The sequence below is a fragment of the Jaculus jaculus genome, chromosome 1 (genome assembly GCF_020740685.1).
Source record: "Jaculus jaculus isolate mJacJac1 chromosome 1, mJacJac1.mat.Y.cur, whole genome shotgun sequence".
Taxonomy (NCBI): Eukaryota; Metazoa; Chordata; class Mammalia; order Rodentia; family Dipodidae; genus Jaculus; species Jaculus jaculus.
Window position 1 is genome coordinate 19,127,729 of NC_059102.1, and position 12,143 is coordinate 19,139,871.

Here is a 12,143-nt window from a genome sequence, read left to right on the forward strand (position 1 = left end):
GATTCAGGTGTCTCCCATAAACTTAGGTGTTCTGAATGCCATGTCCCCAGCAGATGGCAATTTGGGAATTAGACCCTCCTAGAGGCAGTGTATTGTTGGGGGGAAGGTTTATGGATGTTATAGCCAGCTTCCTCTTGCCAGTGTTGGCACACTCTCCTGTTGCTGTTGTCCATCTGATGTTGTCCAGGAGGTGATGTCCACCCTCTGCTCATAGCATCATTTTCCCCTGCCATCGTGGAGCTTCCCCTTAAGTCTATAACCAAAATAAACCTTTTCTCTACAAGGTGCTCTTGGTTGGGTGTTTTCTGCCAGCAATATGAACCTGACTACAACATTTGGCTAAATGATGCTATAGTGTCAATGTTAATTTTCTCATTTGTATATGTATCTTGACTTTTCCTTCCACATCTCAATACTACCTAGCTGTCAAAAATCTGTTCTCCCTTGTTTTGTATTCAGATTTTTTTTTTTTAATTTCCATGACACACAGAGAGAGAGAGAGAGTAAGAGAGTAGGAAAGAGAGCGAATTGGCATGCCAGAGCCTCCAGACACTGTAATCAAACTCCAAATGTGTGTGACATGGTGTGTGCATGTGTGACTTTGTGCCCTTGCATCACATTTTGCATCTGGCTTACATTAGATCTGGAGAGTCAAACATAGGTCCTTATACTTCACAGGCAAGCCCCTTAACTGCTAAGCTACCTCTCCAGCCCCATTCTGCTATTTTTGCTTCATCCTAAATGAAAGAATTCATGGTGGGAAGAAATAATTAAAAGCTCAGGGAAGGGTGGGAAGTTGTAGCGGGCATAGCACGGCGAGTGGCTAAGAGTTCCTAGCTTTTCTAGTACCTAATAGCTGCTATATATAAAAAGAGCTGCCGAGGCATGCTATTTATTTATTAATTCATTTTGTTTTGCAAATTTTTACTTATTTATTTGCAAGCAGAGAGAGATAGAAAGAAGAGAGACAGACACAGAGAATGGACATGTCACGACCTCTAGCCACTGCAAATAAACTCCAGCTACATGCACCACTTTATGCATCTAGCTTTATGTGGGTACTTACTGGGGAATCAAACTCAGGTCATTGGGCTTTGCAGGCAAGTGCCTTACTTAACCGCCCTCATTTACATGTATAAGTGTGGGAAAACACTACCATCCTTCTCTAATATTACCCATAACCAAGTCTATATCAAATCCTTGAAAGAATAGCTTATTAACCAAAGTCAGCAGTGCATGCTGTAAATACTACAGGCAAATTGTTCTCCAGTATTTTTGTATGTACCTATTTATCTTTCCATCTCCCTACTTACCCAATGAGCAACTTCAGGAAAAGTAGAAAACACTGTCTTACTCATCTTAGTATTCCATGGACCTAACATAATGCCCAATACAGAGAGGACAGCCAGTTCATTGAAAAAAAATATAGCCATTGCTTGGAGATCCTCAATAAATCCTCTTGACTGAATTTATGGCACAGAATTGGTCAAGGTCCAGCACAGTTTTCCAAGCCTTCTTGGATTCCAAGTACTATGCTGTAAGTTCCCCTGCAGACTGGAGGCCGGAAGAGGGGTTGCCTTTCCTGTCCCTTCAAGCTGCATCTTCTCCCTCAAGGTCCTAGGCAGCCCTTTCGCAGGAAGATGCATACATTATGAAGTACTCAGAAGACCAACCTAAATGTATACTTGAGCACTGAGTAGGGTGGGAATAAGAAGCATGATGTCAAGGCTATACAGGGGACTGGAGAAATGGCTCAGCAGTTAAGGTGTTTGCCTGCAAAGCCTAATGACCTGAGTTTGATTCCCCAGTACCCACATAAAGCTAGATGCACAGTGGCCCATGCTTCTGGAGTTCATTTGCAGAGGCTCAAACCCCTGGCCTTCTCTTAGAATGGGTATTCTAGCCTATCCTCCCTCCCTTCCTCCCTCCCTCTCTCTCTCTCTCTCTCTCTCTCTCTCTCTCTCTCTCTCTCTCTATCTCTATCTCTATCTCTCGTCTATCTTTCTCTTCTTGCAAATAAATAAATAATAAAAATATTGTTCTTAAAAAAAAAAGCTGGGTGTGGTGGCGCACGCTTTTAATCCTAGCTCTCGAGAGGCCAAGGTAGAAGGATTGCCTTGAGTTCGAGGCCACCCTGAGACTACATAGTGTATTCCTGAGCTAGAGTGAAACCCTACCTCAAAAAAAAAAAAAAAAAAAAAGCTATAAATGGGCTGGAGCAATGGTTTATCAGTTAAGGTGCTTGCCAGCAAAGCCAAAGGACCCAGGTTCAATTCCCCAGGACCCATGTAAGCCAGATCAGATGCACAAGGTGGTGCATGCATCTGGAGTTCATTTGCTGTGGCTAGAGGCCCAGGTGCACCTATTCTCTCTCTCTCTCTCCCTCTTTCTCTCTCTCAAATAAATAAATATTTTTTTCAAAAAAGCTATACAGGCAGGTGCTGATAAAAGGAGAATTTGACAAATTCACTTAGATTTTCCAGTTACATTGGAGGTCATCTGTTACCTCTGTCATACAATTTAACAGATGAGAAAATAGATAAATATAAAATATAGAAAGCTGTTTGAAGACCATTAGTGCAAAAGTGGGGAAAAAAAATAAGATGGTTAGCTGGCAGGAACTCCACAGTCAAGGGAGATTTTGTTGGCTTTCAGCTTTGGTTGTTTCAAATCCTGGGTAACACTGCAGTAGAGAAAAAGATGGAGCAAAGGAGAGACAGACTCCCTCACCCTTGGAACTCACCCCAAAAGAGGCCACAATAATTTGAAAAGCGATTTGAAGTCAGCCATGACATACCCTTCAAAATTACAAGAAATCAGAGGGAGAGGCAAAGGCCTTAGAGAATGTGACTCTACAACTAAATGTCATTGTGACAGCCTTGTTCCTGGAGGTACAGTTACGATTATTTGAGTTGTCATCTCCTCTAGGAAGACTTCACTTTAATTACACAAATATTGAATATTTTTCCATGATAAGGATGGCAAAGAATCGGCTTTGAAGTTTTTAGCCTTCAAACGCTATTACAGGGGCTCCTCCTTGGAGGAGCAGTTAAGGGATATGGAAATAAGTGCGACGGGCCTCATAAGTGAGGAACTGTGAGTGTTAATGGGACAGTTTACTAAGGCCTTCTAAAGGGTCACTTGAGAAGCCTTTTTATCTCAAATATCACAGGTGTGAGGGTTCATGAAGGGAAACAGTGATAAATATTGGTAAAATTGCCTCTAAAGACAAGGCAAAAAAAAAAGTCAATAATTCAAGTTGGCCATTTAAAATGCCACCAAACCTTGCATTTAATTGCCTTTTGCAGCATACCAGGCACAAGATCTAAACGTCAAGTGTGAAGCTTACCCCCGACATACTCTGAAACATTGGCTCTAAGGGGATTGATTTCAAGCGCAATTGCTCTGCTCTCGGCCTGAGAGCAGCCAACTGGGGAAAATTGAATTTGGCCTTCTGGTGGATGGGGCAGAAGGCAGAAGTCCTCCGAGGTTCCAGCCTGGAAAACGGCAAGGAGCAAGACACTCCTTTCACTCCTGGCTTCCACTTGAGAGCTGAGGCCCGTGCATTTATGACAAATCTCGAGTTCTACTTCCCTCAGCTGTGAGTGTGGTTCGCCTCATATGGAGCTTAAAGGCCCACTGTTAGGGTGAAGGGTCAGCGCTCCTTCGAGAAGTGGATATTCAGATCACTATATGCCAGATGTGCCAGGCTTGGGGACGTCAGCAGGGGACCAAGCATTGAATGCAAAAGGCACAGGAAATCCCTAAGTCAATGGATGTGCGCAGGTGCTGGTAAGGAGCAGGAACACAAGGTTGCTTTCCCCAAACCCCGTAGCAACATCTGCCATCCTGTAGGCTCCCGTTACCATGCGTTCCAACTGAGAGGTGACAACGATGTTCTCTCCCTCTGAAACTCAGCCTTTGACTACCCAGTCAAAGAGAGGGTGTGGAGCCATGCTATGAGGCTATGAGACAACACAGCAACTTTGCCGGCAGGGATACAAGTAAATGGAAGATCCTAAATCCAGCAACTTCTACCTGGAAGAATCCTTGACCCAAAGAGCCTAAGAAGGATAAAAATCACTGTTGGTGATGTTTTAAGAATATTTTTTATTTTTTGGTTTTTTGAGGTAGGGTCTCAGTCTAGTCCAGGCTGACCTGGAATTCACTATGGAGTCTCAGGGTGGCCTCGAACTCACGGCAATCCTCCTACCTCTACCTCCTGAGTGCTGGGATTAAAGGCGTGCGCCACCACACCTGGCTTACTTTTTTAAAATTTTTATTTATTGATAAGAGATAGAGAGGAAGGAAGAGGCAGATAGAGAGAGAATGAGCATGCCAGGCCCTCCAGCCAGTGAATACAAACTCTGGACACATGTGCCACCTTGTGCATTTGGTTTACATAGGTTCTAGGGAACCAAACCTGGGTCCTTAGACTTTGCAGGCAAGTTCCTTAGCTGCTAAGCCATCTCTCCAGCCCCGATTGTTTATGATTTAACTAAGTTTTTAAAACTATATTTTATTTATTTATTTATTTGAGAGAAAGGGGAAGAGAGAGAAAGAGAGAGGGAGAGAATGGGTGCACTAGGGCCTTTAGCTACTGCAAACGAACTCTAAACGCATGGACCCCCTTGTGCATCTGGCTTACATGGGTCCTGGAGAATTGAACAGGGATCCTTTGGCTTTGCAGGCAAATGCCTTAACCAGTAAGCTATCTCTCCAGCCCCTTCACTTACTAAGTTTCACAGTGGTGCTGTGGTTTGAATGTAAAAACGTCCCCTGTAGACTCATATGTTTGAAACCCTGGTCCCCAGCTGGGGGAACTGTTTGGGACACTTGAGGAACCATTAGTAGGTGGAGACTTCTGAGAGAGTAAGAAGTCACTGGGGATGCACTTTGAGGTTTTAGAGTCAGGCCTCACTTCCTGTGAACCCTATTTCCTGGCTGTGGATGCAATGTGGCCAGCTGGTCTCCTGTTCCTGCTGCCATGCTTTCCTGCTATGAAGGAGGGCACTCTTAGAAATGCAAAACAGACAAACCCTTTCCTCCCTGAAGCTGCTCCTTGTCAGGTGACGTCACAGCAGCGAGTGCAATGGAGAGTTCAGCCTCATGTGCGGCCCAGGGGAGAGATTGCCCTGGATGTCTGATCTACGGATTGGCAAGCTAAGGCTAAGTGCTCGGGTGAAGAGGAGGGCTGGTCTGCTCCGGGCACTGAAAGGAGACTGTAAGACCAGTGGAACAGAGGGAGGGAGGAAGGTAAGAACAGTGTATGACTACAGAGTAAATTCCAGGTCAGCCTGGGCTAGAGTGAAACCCTGCTTTGAACACACACACACACACACACACACACACACACACACACACACACACACGCATAAATAGTAAATGAGGCCTAAGGCATAGCAGTTACAAGTTTAAACGCTGGAGCCAAGCTGAGATCAAATTCGGACCTTATTCTTTGCTTGTTAGTCTCTGAGGGAAAGATCTGTGACGTAGCTAGGCTTTTCTCCAACCCACAATCCCTCTGCCTCTGCATCCCGTCCCAAAGTGCCAGGAGTCCACATGTGAGCCACCACACTTGACTTGCCTTTGCGCTTTATGAGCTGTCACACTGAATAAGTCACTTTCACCTCCTGGTGCCTCCACCTGTGTGATGAGGGAAATAACTGTGTCCTGTCAGTGCTTAACATCCAAGGCGTCTCGGGTACTTATCCCAGGACCTGACACCTAGGAAGTACTCGGTCACGTCACCTTGCATAGGTGCACACATGCAGCCAAGTGCCCAGCAGGTTGCCTCACTCTGTGAGCAAAATTATCATCCTATTCTCAAACGTTCTCCTTACTTGTTTAACTCAAAGGGGCTTTTCTCTTTTTTTATTTTTTGTAGATTTCATTTATTATATATTCAGTCATTTATTTATTTGCAAGCAGAAAGATACACACACACACACACACACATATACACAGAGAGAGAGAGAGAGAGAGAGAGAGAGAGTGAGTATATAGGCGTGCCAGGGCCTCTAGCCTCTAATGGAACTCCAGGAGCACACACCACTTTATGCATCTGGTTTATGTGGGTACTGGGGAGTCGAACCCAGGTTGTCATGCTTTGCAGGCCAGTTCCTTAACCACTGAACTATATCTCCAGCCCCTCACATTTCTCTAGTTGTAACTTCTTCTAATCTCGTTCATTCTCTATGTCCTATTTTTACTTGCTTCACTGACTCCTTGTGTCACAAGCTCCTGATGCTGAGTATGGTGGCACAGAGCTGTAATCCCAGCATTCAGGAGGCTGAAGCAAGGAGGGTGCCATGTTCAAGGCCGGCCTGGATGACATAGCAAGACCCTGTCACAAAACAACCAAACAGGCTAGGCAGGCCTGGTGGCACATGCCTTTAATCTCAGCACTTGGGAGGCAGAGGTAGGAGGATTGTTGTAAGTTCGAGGCCACCCTGAGACTACATACTGAATTCCAGGTCAGCCTGGGCTAGATTGAGACCCTACCTTGGAAAACCAAAACCAAAACAAAACAAAAAACAGAGGCAGGAGAGATGACTCAGGGGTTAAGGTGCTTGCCTGCAAAGCCTAACAATCTGGGTGTGAGTCTCCAGGTCCCACATAATCCAGATGCGCTGAGTGGCACATGTGTCTGGAAGTCGTTTGCAGGAAGCCCTGGCATGCCAATACTCAACCTATCAGTATTCTCTCAAATAAATGATTAATGAAATACCAAAGAGGGAGAAAGAAAGAGAGAGAGAGAGAGAGAGAGAGAGAGAGAGAGAGAGAGAGAGAGGAAGGAAGGAAGGAAGGAAGGAAGGAAGGAAGGAAGGAAGGAAGGAAGGAAGGGGAAGGGGAAGGGGAAGGGGAAGGGGAAGGGGAAGGGGAAGGGGAAGGGGAAGGGGACGGGGAAGGGGAAGGGGAAGGGGAAGGGGAAGGGGAAGGGGAAGGGGAAGGGGAAGGGGAAGGGGAAGGGGAAGGGGAAGGGGAAGGGGAAGGGGAAGGGAAGGGAAGGGAAGGGAAGGGAAGGGAAGGGGGGAGGGAGGGAGGGAGGGAGGGAGGGAGGGAGGGAGGGAGGGAGGGAGGGAGGGAGGGAGGGAGGAGGGAAAAGACAAATAGCAAAAACCTCCTTAGGAAATCAGAAAATCTTAGGAGACCCAGTTTCTGGGCTGTCTTTCCACTTGTCTGTTTTGTAGTTCAGCTGTTCTCAAGTTGTCCTCAGCTTTATGCGTTTCATCCCTCCTCATTCTCTTCAACATCCTTGTTTACTTCTCAATTCCTTTATCTTCCTGGGGTATTCTAGGCCCTGGGGCATAATTTCTCTGTTGCTATTCTTTAAATTAAAAAAAAAAAAAAAGGCTGGAGAGATGGCTTAGCGGTTAAGCGCTTGCCTGTAAAGCCTAAGGACCCAGCTTGAGGCTCAATTCCCCAGGACCCATGTTAGCCGGATGCACAAGGGGGCGCACAAGTCTGGAGCTTGTTTGCAGCGGCTGGAGGCCCTGGCGTGCCGATTTTTTTTTTCTCTCTCTCTATCTGCCTCTTTCTCTCTCTGTCTGTTGCTCTCAAATAAATAAATAAAAATGAACAAAAAAATAAATAAAAACCATTTTTATTAGCTGGACGTGCTGATGCACACTTTAATCCCAGCACTTGGGAGGCAGAGGTAGGAGGATCGCCCAGAGTTCGAGGCCACCCTAAGACTCCATAATGAATTCCAGGTCAGCTTGAGCTAGAGTGAGACCCTACCTCAAAAAAATTTATTCATTTATTTATTTACTTGAGAGAGTAAGAGAAAAAGAGGCAGAATGGGTACACCAGGGTCTCCAGCCACTGCAAACAAACTCCAGACACGTGTGCCATCTTGTGCATCTGGCTTATGTAGGTCCTGGGGACTCGAACCAGGTCCTTTGGCTTTGCAGGCAATTGCCTTAACCACTAAACCATCTCTCCAGCCCTCTGTTGCTATTCTTTTCTTCTTCTTCTTTTTCCTTTTTTTTTGGTTTTTCAAGGTAGGGTCTCACTCTAACCCAGGCTAACCTGGAATTCACTATCCTCCTACCTCCGTCTCCTGAGTGCTGGGATTAAAGGTGTGCACCACCATGCCCACCCAGCACCCTCTGTTGCTATTCTTGAGGGATTCCAACAACTGCTAACAGTTCCCCCCACAGCCAGGACTCTCAGTTACTCAAACTTTGTTTTCCACTTCACCTTGGTCCTCTGAGTACGTGACAGGCACAATGACACCAAGTTCTCAGGGATTCTCAGAGCTGCTTCGTCTCAGCACTAGATGGGTTGAAGGAAGGAAGTGGCCCCGAGAGTTGCAAGTCCTAACACTGCTGCTGACGGGCTGGGTGACTTGAATGAGTCACACGCTTCCTTTCTGAGCCTTGGGATTCCTCACTGAGGGGGCCAGGGCAATTCCATGGAAAGAACATTGACCTGCGAGCTTAGGCCCCAGCTTATCCAAGTGACCCTGAGCAAATCATTGAAGATTTCTGGTTTCATGTATCTATAAATTCAGACTGCTAGAGGAAAGTTGTCTTTGATGGTTCTTACAAGCATGAAAATTTTATGCTCCCTAAGATCGAAGTTCTATTTTTAATCTCTTCTTCCCACTTCCTCACTCCAACTGGAGCAGGTTTGCATTATCATCCTGGTCTCTAGGACCCAAATTTGACCTTCCCACCCTCTCCTTACGCCCTGTGCTGCAGCACCCTTACAGTGTCCCAGGTACCCAGCCATGCCTTCTCCTGCCCTGCTTTTTCTTGCTACCACCTTACCTTTCCCCACTCAGACATAGCTCTGAGTCAGCCTTTATAAACCAGTCTGGAGTCACATGCCTGGAGGCCTCTGGAGGTCTCCTTTTCCTTTTCCATACACCTCCATAGTGACCTGTTTAACCCTACCATAGCCCTTACATCATGAATCTGTCTCCTCTACTTTGTGACAACAGATCATACCTGTCATCTTTGTTCCCATCTCCTAAAGCAGGGCCTGGCTCATGGCTGTTGGTGAACTGCTAACGAAGAGGACCCAGTATACCAACAGGGATCCACGGGCCGCGATGACCTATGCTAAGAGGCTTGCATTATAAAGGCCAGGACTAGAATTCCTGCTCCGTCATATTGAAAGGCATGTACTTTTCAGCAGGGCAAATCCTTCAGAACACCTCATCAAAGTGCTGTGTTCTCCACCCACTGTTAAGTTCCGCTTCTCTCCCAAGACCAGCCCTTACTGTATTCCCTGTTTTGTAAAACGCCTTTATCTTCTGTGGCGGTTGAATCAGCTGTTGCCCATAAACTCATGTTTTGAATGCTTGATCCCCAGCATGGCAGTTTTGGAGGTGGAGCCTTGCTAGAGGAGGTGCATTGTTGGGGGTGGGCTGTGGGGTGGTGTAGCCCAGCTCCCTCTTGTCAGAGACTGGCTCACTCTCCTGATGCTGTTTTCTACCTTGTGTGGCAAAGGTGATGTCCAGCCTCTGCTCATGCCATGCTTTCCCCTGCCATCATGGAGCCTCCCTCGAGACTGGAAGCCAAAGTCAATCCTTCTTCCTGGCAGCTGCTTTTGGGCAGGTGTTTTGTCCCAGTAATGAGAAGGTCACTGCAAAACCTCCTAAACGTTCCAATCTTGGAACTATGTTTAACTTCTGCCAATGTCCTGGTTTCTCTCTTCATTTCCTCCTTCCTGGACTTTCTTAAGGAGTTCCTAGGGCCTTCCTGATGCTCCTCCATCATAGGTGAATATAGTTGCTTAAATAACTTCTAAAACGTCTATCCTGATTGCCTTTCTTAAAAAAAAAAAAACAATTGGGTTGGAGAGATGACTTAGTGTTTAAGGTGCTTGCCTGAAAAGCCTAGGGACCCATGTTCAACTCTCCAGATCCCACATAAGCCAGACACACAAAGATGAGGCAAGCGCAAGGTTGCACATGCACACAATGTGGCACAAATATCTGGAGTTCATTTGCAGTGGCTGGAGGCCCTGGCCCACCAATTCTCGCTCTCTCTCTCTCTCTCTCCCCTCCCCTCCTGCTCTCTCCCATAAAAAAAAAAAAAAAAAATCTTTTTTGCTTGCCTAATAAGACCAAAATTCTCCAGCTCTTTTTTTGAGCTGCTTATGATCTCCTCTTAGCTTTATTTTCCTACAGCATGGTTCAAAAAAGGCAGAGTCAGGTATTCAGAGTTGAGTGTCATGAACTGGGTCTTAAAAACTGGGTAGAATTCAGCTTGGCCTGGTGATGAGCTATAAAGATACGATGACTTCTCATCATAGTTCTGCAGCTGATTATTTGAGTCACCTTGACAGTTACTTTGCTTCCCTGAATCTCAGCTTCCTTGATTAGAAATAAGAGACCTGTCGACATTTTCTGTAGTCTTCCGGGGCAGGAAAGCAGGGCAGCGGACGCAGGAGCGGAGCCCTGCCTTTGGCAGCCAAGTGGAATGGGCCAAGGCGCTGGGTACAGCTTCCTCCTTTGTCTGTTTTCTCTCAGGAGAAACTGTGTTCTGATTAAGAGCAGGTCTCCTTGGAGAAAACCTTCACCTTGATAAGGAAGTTCTTGGTTGTTTTTGTGCATTATGAAAATCCGAGACAAACAGGGGACTATTATCCTAGGCTAAGTTTATATGACAAGGCATTTTGCCTCATGGTATAAAAGTTATCTCCATCTAAGGGTATTTGGAAGGAGAAGTAATAAAAGTGTATAGCATCATTATGAATTGAGTTTTGACCCCCTAAAAGAGAATTTGGGGGCTAGAGAGAAGATACAGTGGTTAAAAGTACTTGCTTGCAAAGCTTGCTGTTCTAGTCTCAATTTCCTACCATCCACATAAAACCAGATGCAAATGTGGTGTATCTGGCACTCATTTACGGTGGCAAGAGGCTCTGGTGCACACTTGCACAACACACACACACACACACACACACACACACAAAATATTTAAAATGTTAAAAAACATTTAAAGTCCTAACTCCCAATACCTCAAAATATAATCTTATTTGGGAATAGGTCCATTGCAGATTTAATTCATTAAAATGAGGCCAGATTGGAGTAGAGTGGGCCATCAGGCCACATCATTGACATATTTAGGGCAAGGAGGAGAGATGTGGAGACACAGATACAGGACGGGACAGCATGGGATGATGGAGGCTGAGATGGAAGTGCTGCAAGAGAGGGTTAGGCTTAGGGTAATGCCAAGCATTGTTCATTGTTAGCATTAGTGACCTACCAGAAGCTAAAAAGGTGTCCCCCCTCATGATAAGAGCTAATATACTTATTAAGAAAAACTCAATATGATGGAGAATGGAATTTCAAAGGGGAAAGTGTGGGGGTGGGGAGGGAGGGAATTACCATGGGATTTTTTTTATAATCATGGAAAATGTTAATAAAAATTTAAAAATTAAAAAAAAAAACCACAAAAGCAAAAACAGAAAATGAAAAAAAAGAAAAGAAAAAGAAAAACTCAGGGGGGATTTGTTTTTCTCTCTCCACCATGCGAGAACACAGCCAATAGCCAACAGCCATCAGACTAGGAAGAGCCTATCCTTACCAGACACCAGATCTGCTAGAATCTGGGCTTGGACTTTTCTCCTGCTAGAACTTCTATTGTATTCTATGTATTCCTACTGTTTATAAGCCACTCATCCTATAGGATTTTGACATAGTAGTATGGTGGACTAAAACAAAACAAAACAAAAGGTCTATAGATTAAAAGTGACATGATGTGGATGGCAAGGACCCTAGTTTTTGCTCTTCCTGCTATTTAGAAATAGCACGGGGCTGGACAGATTGCTCAGTGGTGAAGGCACTTGCCTGCAAGACCTAAGGACCTAGGTTCAATTCCCCAGTATTCATGTAAAACCAGATGCACAAAGTGGTCTATGTGTCTGGAATTTGCAGTGTCTAGAGGTCCTGAAGTGCCCATTCTCTCTCTCTGTCTGCCTCTCTTTTCTTCTCTCATAAATAAATAAATTAAAAAATAAGTAGGACTGATTCTTATGGAACAAAACTGGACTGGGGAAGGGAGTTCTCAGGCAGGTATGGGACTTCCTGACAATTAGAGGAAGTGGAAATTCAAGCAATTAATCAGAAAAATAAAAAAAAATACTTTGTTCTATTTCTATCTCAAGTTGAAAAGACAGGTCAAAAA